General features: G+C 38.0%; 2 protein-coding genes across 9 annotated transcripts in view; both read left to right on the forward strand.

Moving 5' to 3' along the window:
* Nucleotides 1–14,622, forward strand: part of LOC139561450 (coagulation factor V-like) — a 60,181-nt gene that overhangs the window by 34,354 nt on the left and 11,205 nt on the right. The gene's annotated exons all lie outside the window — the stretch shown is intronic.
* LOC139561433 (piggyBac transposable element-derived protein 4-like) overlaps nucleotides 11,716–14,622 on the forward strand; it is a 68,296-nt gene continuing 65,389 nt past the window's right edge. For 3 of the 4 annotated variants that reach the window (XM_071378519.1, XM_071378518.1, XM_071378520.1), the window contains exon 1: nucleotides 11,721–11,925. The gene's annotated coding sequence lies outside the window, so the exon portion shown is untranslated. Of the gene's footprint in view, nucleotides 11,926–14,622 lie in introns of all 4 variants that reach the window. The other variant, XM_071378521.1, reaches the window with a different exon arrangement.

The following is a 14,622-nucleotide window of genomic DNA, read 5'->3' on the forward strand; positions in this document are numbered from 1 at the left end:
TAGTGGTGAACTGGGATAGTGCAGCAGAACACCACTGGATAGAATACCTGTATGTCTCTAGTGGTGAACTGGGATAGTGCAGCAGAACACGCCTGGATAGAATACCTGTATGTCTCTAGTGGTGAACTGGGATAGTGCAGCAGAACACCACTGGATAGAATACCTGTATGTCTCTAGTGGTGAACTGGGATAGTGCAGCAGAACACACTTCTAAGTCTTGGTATTTGCAAAATGCATCATATGGGGATTTCTGTATTTTGAAAGTAACATATTTTGAGAACTTGATTATTGAGAAGCAAAACATTTTGGGACTATGTTACAATGGACTAATGAAACAAATACTAAAAGATGGTTTTTGGATGGAGTTTTCCTTCAACTGGTTTCTAGAACTCCCTGGAAAACTGTATGTTATGGTATTATTCTGTAGTGATGAAATTAAAACCTTTTCAAGACATGAAGTCAAACCGTTACACACCAACACTAACCATGGTGGGGTGACTGAATTTAATATAGTTATACACCAAAACTAACCATGTGACTGAATTTAATATACAGTTATACACCAACACAAACCATGGTGGGGTGACTGAATTTAATATACAGTTATACACCAAAACTAACCATGGTGGGGTGACTGAATTTAATATACAGTTATACACCAACACAAACCATGGTGGGGTGACTGAATTTAATATACAGTTATACACCAACACTAACCATGGTGGGGTGACTGAATTTAATATACAGTTATACACCAAAACTAACCATGGTGGGGTGACTGAATTTAATATACAGTTATACACCAACACAAACCATGGTGGGGTGACTGAATTTAATATACAGTTATACACCAACACTAACCAGGGTGGGGTGACTGAATTTAATATACAGTTATACACCAACACTAACCATGGTGGGGTGACTGAATTTAATATACAGTTATACACCAACACTAACCATGGTGGGATGACTGAATTTAATATACAGTTATACACCAACACTAACCATGGTGGGGTGACTGAATTTAATATAGTTATACACCAACACTAACCATGGTGGGGTGACTGAATTTAATATAGTTATACACCAACACTAACCATGGTGGGGTGACTGAATTTAATATAGTTATACACCAACACTAACCATGGTGGGGTGACTGAATTTAATATAGTTATACACCAACACTAACCATGGTGGGGTGACTGAATTTAATATACAGTTATACACCAACACTAACCAGGGTGGGGTGACTGAATTTAATATAGTTATACACCAACACTAACCATGGTGGGATGACTGAATTTAATATAGTTATACACCAACACTAACCATGGTGGGGTGACTGAATTTAATATAGTTATACACCAACACTAACCATGGTGGGGTGACTGAATTTAATACAGTTATACACTAACCATGGTGGGGTGACTGAATTTAATATACAGTTATACACCAACACTAACCATGGTGGGGTGACTGCATTTAATATACAGTTATACACCAACACTAACCATGGTGGGGTGACTGAATTTAACAGTTACACACCAACACTAACCATGGTGGGGTAACTGAATTTAATATACAGTTATACACCAACACAAACCATGGTGGGGTGACTGAATTTAATATACAGTTATACACCAACACTAACCATGGTGGAGTGACTGAATTTAATATACAGTTATACACCAACACTAACCATGGTGGGGTGACTGAATTTAATATACAGTTATACACCAACACTAACCATGGTGGAGTGACTGAATTTAATATACAGTTACACACCAACACTAACCATGGTGGGGTGACTGAATTTAATATACAGTTATACACCCAACACTAACCATGGTGGGGTAACTGCATTTAATATACAGTTATACACCAACACTAACCATGGTGGGGTGACTGAATTTAACAGTTACACACCAACACTAACCATGGTGGGGTAACTGAATTTAATATACAGTTATACACCCAACACTAACCATGGTGGAGTGACTGAATTTAATATACAGTTATACACCAACACTAACCATGGTGGAGTGACTGAATTTAATATACAGTTATACACCAACACTAACCATGGTGGGGTGACTGAATTTAACAGTTACACACCAACACTAACCGTGGTGGGATTACTGAATTTAACAGTTACACACCAACACTAACCATGGTGGGGTGACTGAATTTAATATACAGTTATACACCAAAACTAACCATGGTGGGGTGACTGAATTTAATATACAGTTATACACCAACACAAACCATGGTGGGGTGACTGAATTTAATATACAGTTATACACCAACACTAACCATGGTGGGGTGACTGAATTTAATATACAGTTATACACCAAAACTAACCATGGTGGGGTGACTGAATTTAATATACAGTTATACACCAACACAAACCATGGTGGGGTGACTGAATTTAATATACAGTTATACACCAACACTAACCAGGGTGGGGTGACTGAATATAATATACAGTTATACACCAACACTAACCATGGTGGGGTGACTGAATTTAATATACAGTTATACACCAACACTAACCATGGTGGGATGACTGAATTTAATATACAGTTATACACCAACACTAACCATGGTGGGGTGACTGAATTTAATATAGTTATACACCAACACTAACCATGGTGGGGTGACTGAATTTAATATAGTTATACACCAACACTAACCATGGTGGGGTGACTGAATTTAATATAGTTATACACCAACACTAACCATGGTGGGGTGACTGAATTTAATATAGTTATACACCAACACTAACCATGGTGGGGTGACTGAATTTAATATAGTTATACACCAACACTAACCATGGTGGGGTGACTGAATTTAATATAGTTATACACCAACACTAACCATGGTGGGGTAACTGAATTTAATATACAGTTATACACCAACACTAACCAGGGTGGGGTGACTGAATTTAATATAGTTATACACCAACACTAACCATGGTGGGGTAACTGAATTTAATATACAGTTATACACCAACACTAACCAGGGTGGGGTGACTGAATTTAATATAGTTATACACCAACACTAACCATGGTGGGGTGACTGAATTTAATATAGTTATACACCAACACTTACCATGGTGGGGTGACTGAATTTAATATACAGTTACACACCAACACTAACCATGGTGGGGTGACTGAATTTAATATACAGTTATACACCAACACTAACCAGGGTGGGGTGACTGAATTTAACAGTTACACACCAACACTATCCATGGTGGGGTGACTGAATTTAATATAGTTATACACCAACACTAACCATGGTGGGGTGACTGAATTTAACAGTTACACACCAACACTATCCATGGTGGGGTGACTGAATTTAATATAGTTATACACCAACACTAACCATGGTGGGGTGACTGAATTTAATATACAGTTACACACCAACACTAACCATGGTGGGATGACTGAATTTAATATACAGTTACACACCAACACTAACCATGGTGGGGTGACTGAATTGAATATACAGTTACACACCAACACTAACCATGGTGGAGTGACTGAATTTAATATACAGTTACACACCAACACTAACCATGGTGGGGTGACTGAATTTAATATACAGTTATACACCCAACACTAACCATGGTGGGGTAACTGCATTTAATATACAGTTATACACCAACACTAACCATGGTGGGGTGACTGAATTTAACAGTTACACACCAACACTAACCATGGTGGGTTAACTGAATTTAATATACAGTTATACACCCAACACTAACCATGGTGGAGTGACTGAATTTAATATACAGTTATACACCAACACTAACCATGGTGGAGTGACTGAATTTAATATACAGTTATACACCAACACTAACCATGGTGGGGTGACTGAATTTAATATACAGTTACACACCAACACTAACCATGGTGGAGTGACTGAATTTAATATACAGTTACACACCAACACTAACCATGGTGGGGTGACTGAATTTAATATACAGTTATACACCCAACACTAACCATGGTGGGGTAACTGAATTTAATATACAGTTACACACCAACACTAACCATGGTGGGGTGACTGAATTTAATATACAGTTATACACCCAACACTAACCATGGTGGGGTAACTGCATTTAATATACAGTTATACACCAACACTAACCATGGTGGGGTGACTGAATTTAACAGTTACACACCAACACTAACCATGGTGGGGTAACTGAATTTAATATACAGTTATACACCCAACACTAACCATGGTGGAGTGACTGAATTTAATATACAGTTACACACCAACACTAACCATGGTGGAGTGACTGAATTTAATATACAGTTATACACCAACACTAACCATGGTGGGGTGACTGAATTTAACAGTTACACACCAACACTAACCGTGGTGGGATTACTGAATTTAACAGTTACACACCAACACTAACCATGGTGGGGTGACTGAATTTAATATACAGTTATACACCAAAACTAACCATGGTGGGGTGACTGAATTTAATATACAGTTATACACCAACACAAACCATGGTGGGGTGACTGAATTTAATATACAGTTATACACCAACACTAACCATGGTGGGGTGACTGAATTTAATATACAGTTATACACCAAAACTAACCATGGTGGGGTGACTGAATTTAATATACAGTTATACACCAACACAAACCATGGTGGGGTGACTGAATTTAATATACAGTTATACACCAACACTAACCAGGGTGGGGTGACTGAATATAATATACAGTTATACACCAACACTAACCATGGTGGGATGACTGAATTTAATATACAGTTATACACCAACACTAACCATGGTGGGGTGACTGAATTTAATATAGTTATACACCAACACTAACCATGGTGGGGTGACTGAATTTAATATAGTTATACACCAACACTAACCATGGTGGGGTGACTGAATTTAATATAGTTATACACCAACACTAACCATGGTGGGGTAACTGAATTTAATATACAGTTATACACCAACACTAACCAGGGTGGGGTGACTGAATTTAATATAGTTATACACCAACACTAACCATGGTGGGGTAACTGAATTTAATATACAGTTATACACCAACACTAACCAGGGTGGGGTGACTGAATTTAATATAGTTATACACCAACACTAACCATGGTGGGGTGACTGAATTTAATATAGTTATACACCAACACTAACCATGGTGGGGTGACTGAATTTAATATACAGTTACAAACCAACACTAACCATGGTGGGGTGACTGAATTTAATATACAGTTATACACCAACACTAACCAGGGTGGGGTGACTGAATTTAACAGTTACACACCAACACTATCCATGGTGGGGTGACTGAATTTAATATAGTTATACACCAACACTAACCATGGTGGGGTGACTGAATTTAATATACAGTTACACACCAACACTAACCATGGTGGGATGACTGAATTTAATATACAGTTACACACCAACACTAACCATGGTGGGGTGACTGAATTTAATATACAGTTACACACCAACACTAACCATGGTGGAGTGACTGAATTTAATATACAGTTACACACCAACACTAACCATGGTGGGGTGACTGAATTTAATATACAGTTATACACCCAACACTAACCATGGTGGGGTAACTGCATTTAATATACAGTTATACACCAACACTAACCATGGTGGGGTGACTGAATTTAACAGTTACACACCAACACTAACCATGGTGGGGTAACTGAATTTAATATACAGTTATACACCCAACACTAACCATGGTGGAGTGACTGAATTTAATATACAGTTATACACCAACACTAACAATGGTGGAGTGACTGAATTTAATATACAGTTATACACCAACACTAACCATGGTGGGGTGACTGAATTTAATATACAGTTACACACCAACACTAACCATGGTGGAGTGACTGAATTTAATATACAGTTACACACCAACACTAACCATGGTGGGGTGACTGAATTTAATATACAGTTATACACCCAACACTAACCATGGTGGGGTAACTGAATTTAATATACAGTTATACACCAACACTAACCATGGTGGGGTGACTGAATTTAACAGTTACACACCAACACTAACCATGGTGGGGTAACTGAATTTAATATACAGTTATACACCCAACACTAACCATGGTGGAGTGACTGAATTTAATATACAGTTATACACCAACACTAACCATGGTGGAGTGACTGAATTTAATATACAGTTATACACCAACACTAACCATGGTGGGGTGACTGAATTTAATACAGTTATACACTAACCATGGTGGGGTGACTGAATTTAATATACAGTTATACACCAACACTAACCATGGTGGGGTGACTGAATTTAACAGTTACACACCAACACTAACCATGGTGGGATTACTGAATTTAACAGTTACACACCAACACTAACCATGGTGGGGTGACTGAATTTAATATACAGTTATACACCAACACAAACCATGGTGGGGTGACTGAATTTAATATACAGTTATACACCAAAACTAACCATGGTGGGGTGACTGAATTTAATATACAGTTATACACCAACACTAACCAGGGTGGGGTGACTGAATATAATATACAGTTATACACCAACACTAACCATGGTGGGATGACTGAATTTAATATACAGTTATACACCAACACTAACCATGGTGGGGTGACTGAATTTAATATAGTTATACACCAACACTAACCATGGTGGGGTGACTGAATTTAATATAGTTATACACCAACACTAACCATGGTGGGGTGACTGAATTTAATATAGTTATACACCAACACTAACCATGGTGGGGTAACTGAATTTAATATACAGTTATACACCAACACTAACCAGGGTGGGGTGACTGAATTTAATATAGTTATACACCAACACTAACCATGGTGGGGTAACTGAATTTAATATACAGTTATACACCAACACTAACCAGGGTGGGGTGACTGAATTTAATATAGTTATACACCAACACTAACCATGGTGGGGTGACTGAATTTAATATAGTTATACACCAACACTAACCATGGTGGGGTGACTGAATTTAATATACAGTTACAAACCAACACTAACCATGGTGGGGTGACTGAATTTAATATACAGTTATACACCAACACTAACCAGGGTGGGGTGACTGAATTTAACAGTTACACACCAACACTATCCATGGTGGGGTGACTGAATTTAATATAGTTATACACCAACACTAACCATGGTGGGGTGACTGAATTTAATATACAGTTACACACCAACACTAACCATGGTGGGATGACTGAATTTAATATACAGTTACACACCAACACTAACCATGGTGGGGTGACTGAATTTAATATACAGTTACACACCAACACTAACCATGGTGGAGTGACTGAATTTAATATACAGTTACACACCAACACTAACCATGGTGGGGTGACTGAATTTAATATACAGTTATACACCCAACACTAACCATGGTGGGGTAACTGCATTTAATATACAGTTATACACCAACACTAACCATGGTGGGGTGACTGAATTTAACAGTTACACACCAACACTAACCATGGTGGGGTAACTGAATTTAATATACAGTTATACACCCAACACTAACCATGGTGGAGTGACTGAATTTAATATACAGTTATACACCAACACTAACAATGGTGGAGTGACTGAATTTAATATACAGTTATACACCAACACTAACCATGGTGGGGTGACTGAATTTAATATACAGTTACACACCAACACTAACCATGGTGGAGTGACTGAATTTAATATACAGTTACACACCAACACTAACCATGGTGGGGTGACTGAATTTAATATACAGTTATACACCCAACACTAACCATGGTGGGGTAACTGAATTTAATATACAGTTATACACCAACACTAACCATGGTGGGGTGACTGAATTTAACAGTTACACACCAACACTAACCATGGTGGGGTAACTGAATTTAATATACAGTTATACACCCAACACTAACCATGGTGGAGTGACTGAATTTAATATACAGTTATACACCAACACTAACCATGGTGGAGTGACTGAATTTAATATACAGTTATACACCAACACTAACCATGGTGGGGTGACTGAATTTAATACAGTTATACACTAACCATGGTGGGGTGACTGAATTTAATATACAGTTATACACCAACACTAACCATGGTGGGGTGACTGAATTTAACAGTTACACACCAACACTAACCATGGTGGGATTACTGAATTTAACAGTTACACACCAACACTAACCATGGTGGGGTGACTGAATTTAATATACAGTTATACACCAACACAAACCATGGTGGGGTGACTGAATTTAATATACAGTTATACACCAAAACTAACCATGGTGGGGGGACTGAATTTAATATACAGTTATACACCAACACAAACCATGGTGGGGTGACTGAATTTAATATACAGTTATACACCAACACTAACCATGGTGGGGTGACTGAATTTAATATACAGTTATACACCAAAACTAACCATGGTGGGGTGACTGAATTTAATATACAGTTATACACCAACACAAACCATGGTGGGGTGACTGAATTTAATATACAGTTATACACCAACACTAACCATGGTGGGGTGACTGAATTTAATATACAGTTACACACCAACACTAACCATGGTGGGGTGACTGAATTTAATATAGTTATACACCAACACTAACCATGGTGGGGTGACTGAATTTAATATAGTTATACACCAACACTAACCATGGTGGGGTGACTGAATTTAATATAGTTATACACCAACACTAACCATGGTGGGGTGACTGAATTTAATATAGTTATACACCAACACTAACCATGGTGGGGTGACTGAATTTAATATACAGTTATACACCAACACTAACCAGGGTGGGGTGACTGAATTTAATATAGTTATACACCAACACTAACCATGGTGGGGTGACTGAATTTAATATAGTTATACACCAACACTAACCATGGTGGGGTGACTGAATTTAATATACAGTTACACACCAACACTAACCATGGTGGGGTGACTGAATTTAATATACAGTTATACACCAACACTAACCAGGGTGGGGTGACTGAATTTAACAGTTACACACCAACACTAACCATGGTGGGGTGACTGAATTTAATATAGTTATACACCAACACTAACCATGGTGGGGTGACTGAATTTAATATACAGTTACACACCAACACTAACCATGGTGGGGTGACTGAATTTAATATACAGTTACACACCAACACTAACCATGGTGGAGTGACTGAATTTAATATACAGTTACACACCAACACTAACCATGGTGGGGTGACTGAATTTAATATACAGTTATACACCCAACACTAACCATGGTGGGGTAACTGAATTTAATATACAGTTATACACCAACACTAACCATGGTGGGGTGACTGAATTTAACAGTTACACACCAACACTAACCATGGTGGGGTAACTGAATTTAATATACAGTTATACACCCAACACTAACCATGGTGGAGTGACTGAATTTAATATACAGTTATACACCCAACACTAACCATGGTGGGGTAACTGAATTTAATATACAGTTATACACCAACACTAACCATGGTGGGGTGACTGAATTTAACAGTTACACACCAACACTAACCATGGTGGGGTAACTGAATTTAATATACAGTTATACACCCAACACTAACCATGGTGGAGTGACTGAATTTAATATACAGTTATACACCAACACTAACCATGGTGGAGTGACTGAATTTAATATACAGTTATACACCAACACTAACCATGGTGGGGTGACTGAATTTAATACAGTTATACACTAACCATGGTGGGGTGACTGAATTTAATATACAGTTATACACCAACACTAACCATGGTGGGCTAACTGAACTTAAAATACAGTTACACACCAACACTAACCATGGTGGGATTACTCAATTTAACAGTTACACACCAACACTAACAATGGTGGGGTGACTGAATTTAACAGTTACACACCAACACTAACCATGGTGGGATTACTGAATTTAACAGTTACACACCAACACTAACCATGGTGGGATTACTCAATTTAACAGTTACACACCAACACTAACCATGGTGGAGTGTTCTTCCAGCTGATCTTCTCTGAGCTGGAGATTGCCCAGCATGCTCTGCTCCACTTCACCGGTGAGCGGAGCTACCACCTTTGATATTGATTAACTACACATACTTCACAGCCTTTGTACCAATATCTGCTGCAGCCGAGAGGTTTTTGGGGCTCCAAGACTTCACAGCAGAAGCACTACAAGACTTTTGTCACTAGGAAATGTCCTGCCCTCACAGGAGGATTCTGAGGCTGTGTTGGACCTGATTAGAATGAGGTTTTTACAGAAAAGCAGGTTGATTTTGTTTAGTTCATTTCTTTTTTGGTAGTTTGTGTGATATTTGATTTATTTTTACCCATAAGTTATTTTTGGGGATCCTTATTATCCACCCACACAGTACCAATTTGTAAGTCGCTCTGGATAAGAGCGTCTGCTAAATGACTTAAATGTAAATGTAAATGTAGGTGGCGGAATGCACATTTAATTGTTGTGGATGCCATTATACCATAGAAGAAGAGAGAGAGACAGACAGACAGACAGACAGACAGCGGTCTAGACACCCTCAGGCAGTGATGCCAACTTAGCAATTTTGTTGCTATATTTAGCAACTTTTTTTCCAAACAGCACCTAGCAACAAATGTAGCTACTTTTAAAAATGTATTTGGAACTTGTGGCAACTTTTGAAAAATGACTCAAACGCACATATTTTCCCTCTAAATGACACAAAACCGATTTTCTCTGTCACAACACACGTGCCTGGCTGCAAAAGTGCATTGTGAGTGACGTCAGCAGCAGGCCAGCAGCAATTTCAGCAAATTGCAAATCATTGTTGGCTGACTGCAGCAGCAGTAGTATGTGTTCGACGAGATCTTGAACAGAACTTACAATCTGGAGAGAGATGGAGAGAGATGCCTAGCACATACATCATTATTTGATTTAAGTTGCTTATTCAATAAGATAGCATATATACCTTGTTATTTGCCTGTACCTATAATTGTTGATCAGTTAGGTAGCATGTTAACTAACTACCAATACACTGCTTAAAACTATGATTGTTCAGAATGTGTAGGTTTACTAGTTAAAAAGAAAATAAATAAAATTGTTCAATAATGTGTAATTGTTCAATAATTCAATGTGTTGTGTTTAAAAATAAAAATGTGATAATATAAAATGTGTTGTGTTTATATTACTTTTACAAATAAAAGTATATGATAATAAACAAACAAATCGAAACTAACAAATGTCAAATCATATTTTTCGCCGAGATTATTTATATATATTTTTTCACTTTTATTTTTATTAACAGTAACATGCAAAACATAAACATAACAGCCAGAGGGATTCCACAAAGAAATGAGAAAAAAATAAAAAAAAAAACTAATCCACATTATATCAATTCAAATACAGACATATAGCGAATACATTTTTTGGACATTTTGTTTTGTATACGTTTCAAAGACTCTAAATAGTTTTCCAAATCAGATTAAAAAAAATAAGAAAAGGGCCTTTTTCTTCATAAATTTTGATTTGTGTATGAAAAATGTTCCAAATAAAATAAAGAGATTTATGACATATTCACATTCAATTGTGGAATCAGTGTAGTAAAATAATATGTCAAACTTAGAAATTTCAATGGTTGTATGCAATTTGAGGCCAAGATATAGTTTTACATCAGTCCAGAACACTTCACTATATAACAATGACAGAATAAGTGTTCAATTAGAGTCTACGTAATGACAAAGTTTTACGTTATTATGTAATGACGGCATCACGCAATGACATCACAACGTCATTTAGCAACAAATGAACTTCCTCTGGAAATTAGTTGGCAACACTGAGCGGAATGCGGCGAAAGCACCTACCGGTAACTTAGCTAGTCGCCACTTTGGCATTCAATCTAAAGCCATCCTTTTGTTTCAACTCTTCCACTGATCTTTAGAATTTACCCTAGACAAATTATGGACTTCTAGTATCAAATATGTTTTGTTCTGATTTGTTTATTTCATGTTCAGGCCGATATCTGGCTGTTAGCATTGCAACGTCTTTCGATGATGAGAATTTACACAGACCTGTTCTGAATACCTGATTGTACTTTAGTATTTTTGATGAGAGACTTGCAAATTTATTAGAATTATTATTATTTTATTTTTTGAATATTTTATTTTTGCATTTTCCAATTAACAACATTCAAGACAAACGTGAAAAGATATTAGACAACAATAGGACAAAGTGACAATAACAGATGAGCATAACAAACAAAGAAAAAAGAAAACAAATTATAATTATATATACAGACATACAATAAATAAATAAAAATTATAATGAGACATTGGATCATATGGTCACCTGCCGTAGGCTACATATTATACGTTACGTGTGAAACATTATATAAGGATAATATAGAGATTCATTCAATGTGATGTGGGGGGAGATTCTCCATATAGTCAATAAAAGGTTGCCAAATTCTGTAAAATGTATTTAACTTATTCCTCAAGCGGTAAGTAATTTTCTCCAGTGGGATACAACTATTAACTTCTGATAGCCACATTGCAACTGGCAGGGGGGAATCCAATTTCCCTTTCAAGGCGATACATTTCTTGGCAATCGCTAGCAATATTTCTGTTAGCTTTATAGTATGGCTTTGCCTAAGATTGGTGTTAGTGAAGTTGCCCAGTAGACAAACCTCCGGGTCTAAAGGGAATGCAACCCCATGAATTGAGGATATAGTATCGCATACCCCCTGCCAGAAACCGTGTAGTTTTGAACACTGCCAAGTGGAATGGAGGAATGTTCCTTCATCTGAGCCACATCTAAAACATAGGGAGGAGATATCAGGGTTGAACTTGTGCAGTCTAGATGGGGTGATATAGAGCTGATGGAGGAAATTAAACTGGATCAGTCTGTATCTGGAGTTCAATGTGGATGTAACACCATCCCTGCATAGGTCACTCCATAGACCCTCATCAAGATCAATACCCAGATCTTTTTCCCATCTAAGTCGGGGTTTATCTAGCCCAGGCAGTGTTAGTCCTGACATAAGAGCATCGTAAACACGGGAAATGGTCTTGAACAGTGGTTGGTCTGCGTGGCAGAGTTGTTCAATAGGTGACATCTTAGGTAGGTTCCATTGTCCCTTGAGAGACACCCTAATAAAGTTTCGTAGTTGTAGGTAGCTAAAGAAGTCCCTGTTTGGCAAGTGGTATTTCTGTTTCAGCTGATCAAAAGACATAAGAACTCCCTCCTCGTAACAATGTTCCAGAAGAGTGATCCCCTTATCAGACCATGGTCTAAAGTTACTATTCTGGAAAAACATAGGAATCAATCTATTGTTCCATAAAGGGGTTTTAGGGGAAAGGAATCCCCCTCGTCCGAACAGCTCATGCAGTTTGCACCATGCCAGGACAGAATGTATGATTAAAGGGTTGTCTGTGATGGTTTTTATAGATTTTCTGTCCCATTTGTAAAACAATTCTGCCCCAGTGTCATCATTTACCTCAAGCTTTTCAATGTTCAACCATGAGGGAGAGGGACCCTTGTCAAACCTCTGAGCCAGAAACCTAGACTGTGCTGCCCAGTAGTACATTCTAAAATTGGGGAGGTTTAAGCCCCCTTGACTGTAATCCAGGGTCAGTTTATCCAGGCCAACCCTAGGGGTTTTGCCGTGCCAGATAAACCGTCTGGTTATCTTGTCGAGAGAGGAAAAGAATGCTGCGGGAACAGGGATAGGGAGAGATTGAAACAGATATAGAAATCTGGGCAGGACATTCATTTTAATTACATTGATTCTACCCAGTAGAGTGAGAGGTAAGTCCATCCATTTACAAAGGTCACCCTCCACCTTTTGCAACAAATTGGCCAGATTGAGTTTATAGAGGTTGTTCAGGTTACCATCCACCATTATGCCCAAATATGTGAAGCCCATAGGCGACCATCTAAAAGGAAACTTGTGCTTGATGGTATGATGGTCAAAGACAGACAACGGTAAGATTTCGCTTTTATCTAAATTGACCTTATATCCAGAGAAAGAACTATAACACTGTAGTAGGATCTGCAAGTGAGAGAGGGAGTGTTCTGGGTTTGTTAGAAATAAGATAAGGTCGTCCGCAAAGAGTGATAATTTATGGGTATGGGGGCCCACAAAGCCATGTATGTCAGGGCACGTTCTAATAGCCTCAGCCAACGGTTCGATGGCGAGGGCAAAGAGGTGGGGGCTAATTGGGCAACCTTGTCTGTTCCCCCTATAGAGAGGGAAAGAGGAGGAAGTAATCACATTGGTAGCAATCCTAGCTTTAGGAGATTTGTAGAGTGATTTTATCAAATTTACAAACCCGGTACCTAAACCAAACTTTTCCAAGACGCGAAAGAGGTATGGCCATTCAACCCTATCAAAGGCCTTTTCAGCGTCGAGGGAGACTGCGACACTAGGTATTTTGTTTTTGTTAGCAAGGTGAATTATATCAAAGAACCTTCTGAGATTATTGGAGGACAATCTATTAATTATGAAGCCAGTCTGATCTGGGTTGACCAACAGGGGAAGACATGACTCCAGTCTCTTAGATAG

The sequence above is a fragment of the Salvelinus alpinus genome, chromosome 31 (assembly GCF_045679555.1).
Source record: "Salvelinus alpinus chromosome 31, SLU_Salpinus.1, whole genome shotgun sequence".
NCBI classification, from domain to species: Eukaryota; Metazoa; Chordata; class Actinopteri; order Salmoniformes; family Salmonidae; genus Salvelinus; species Salvelinus alpinus.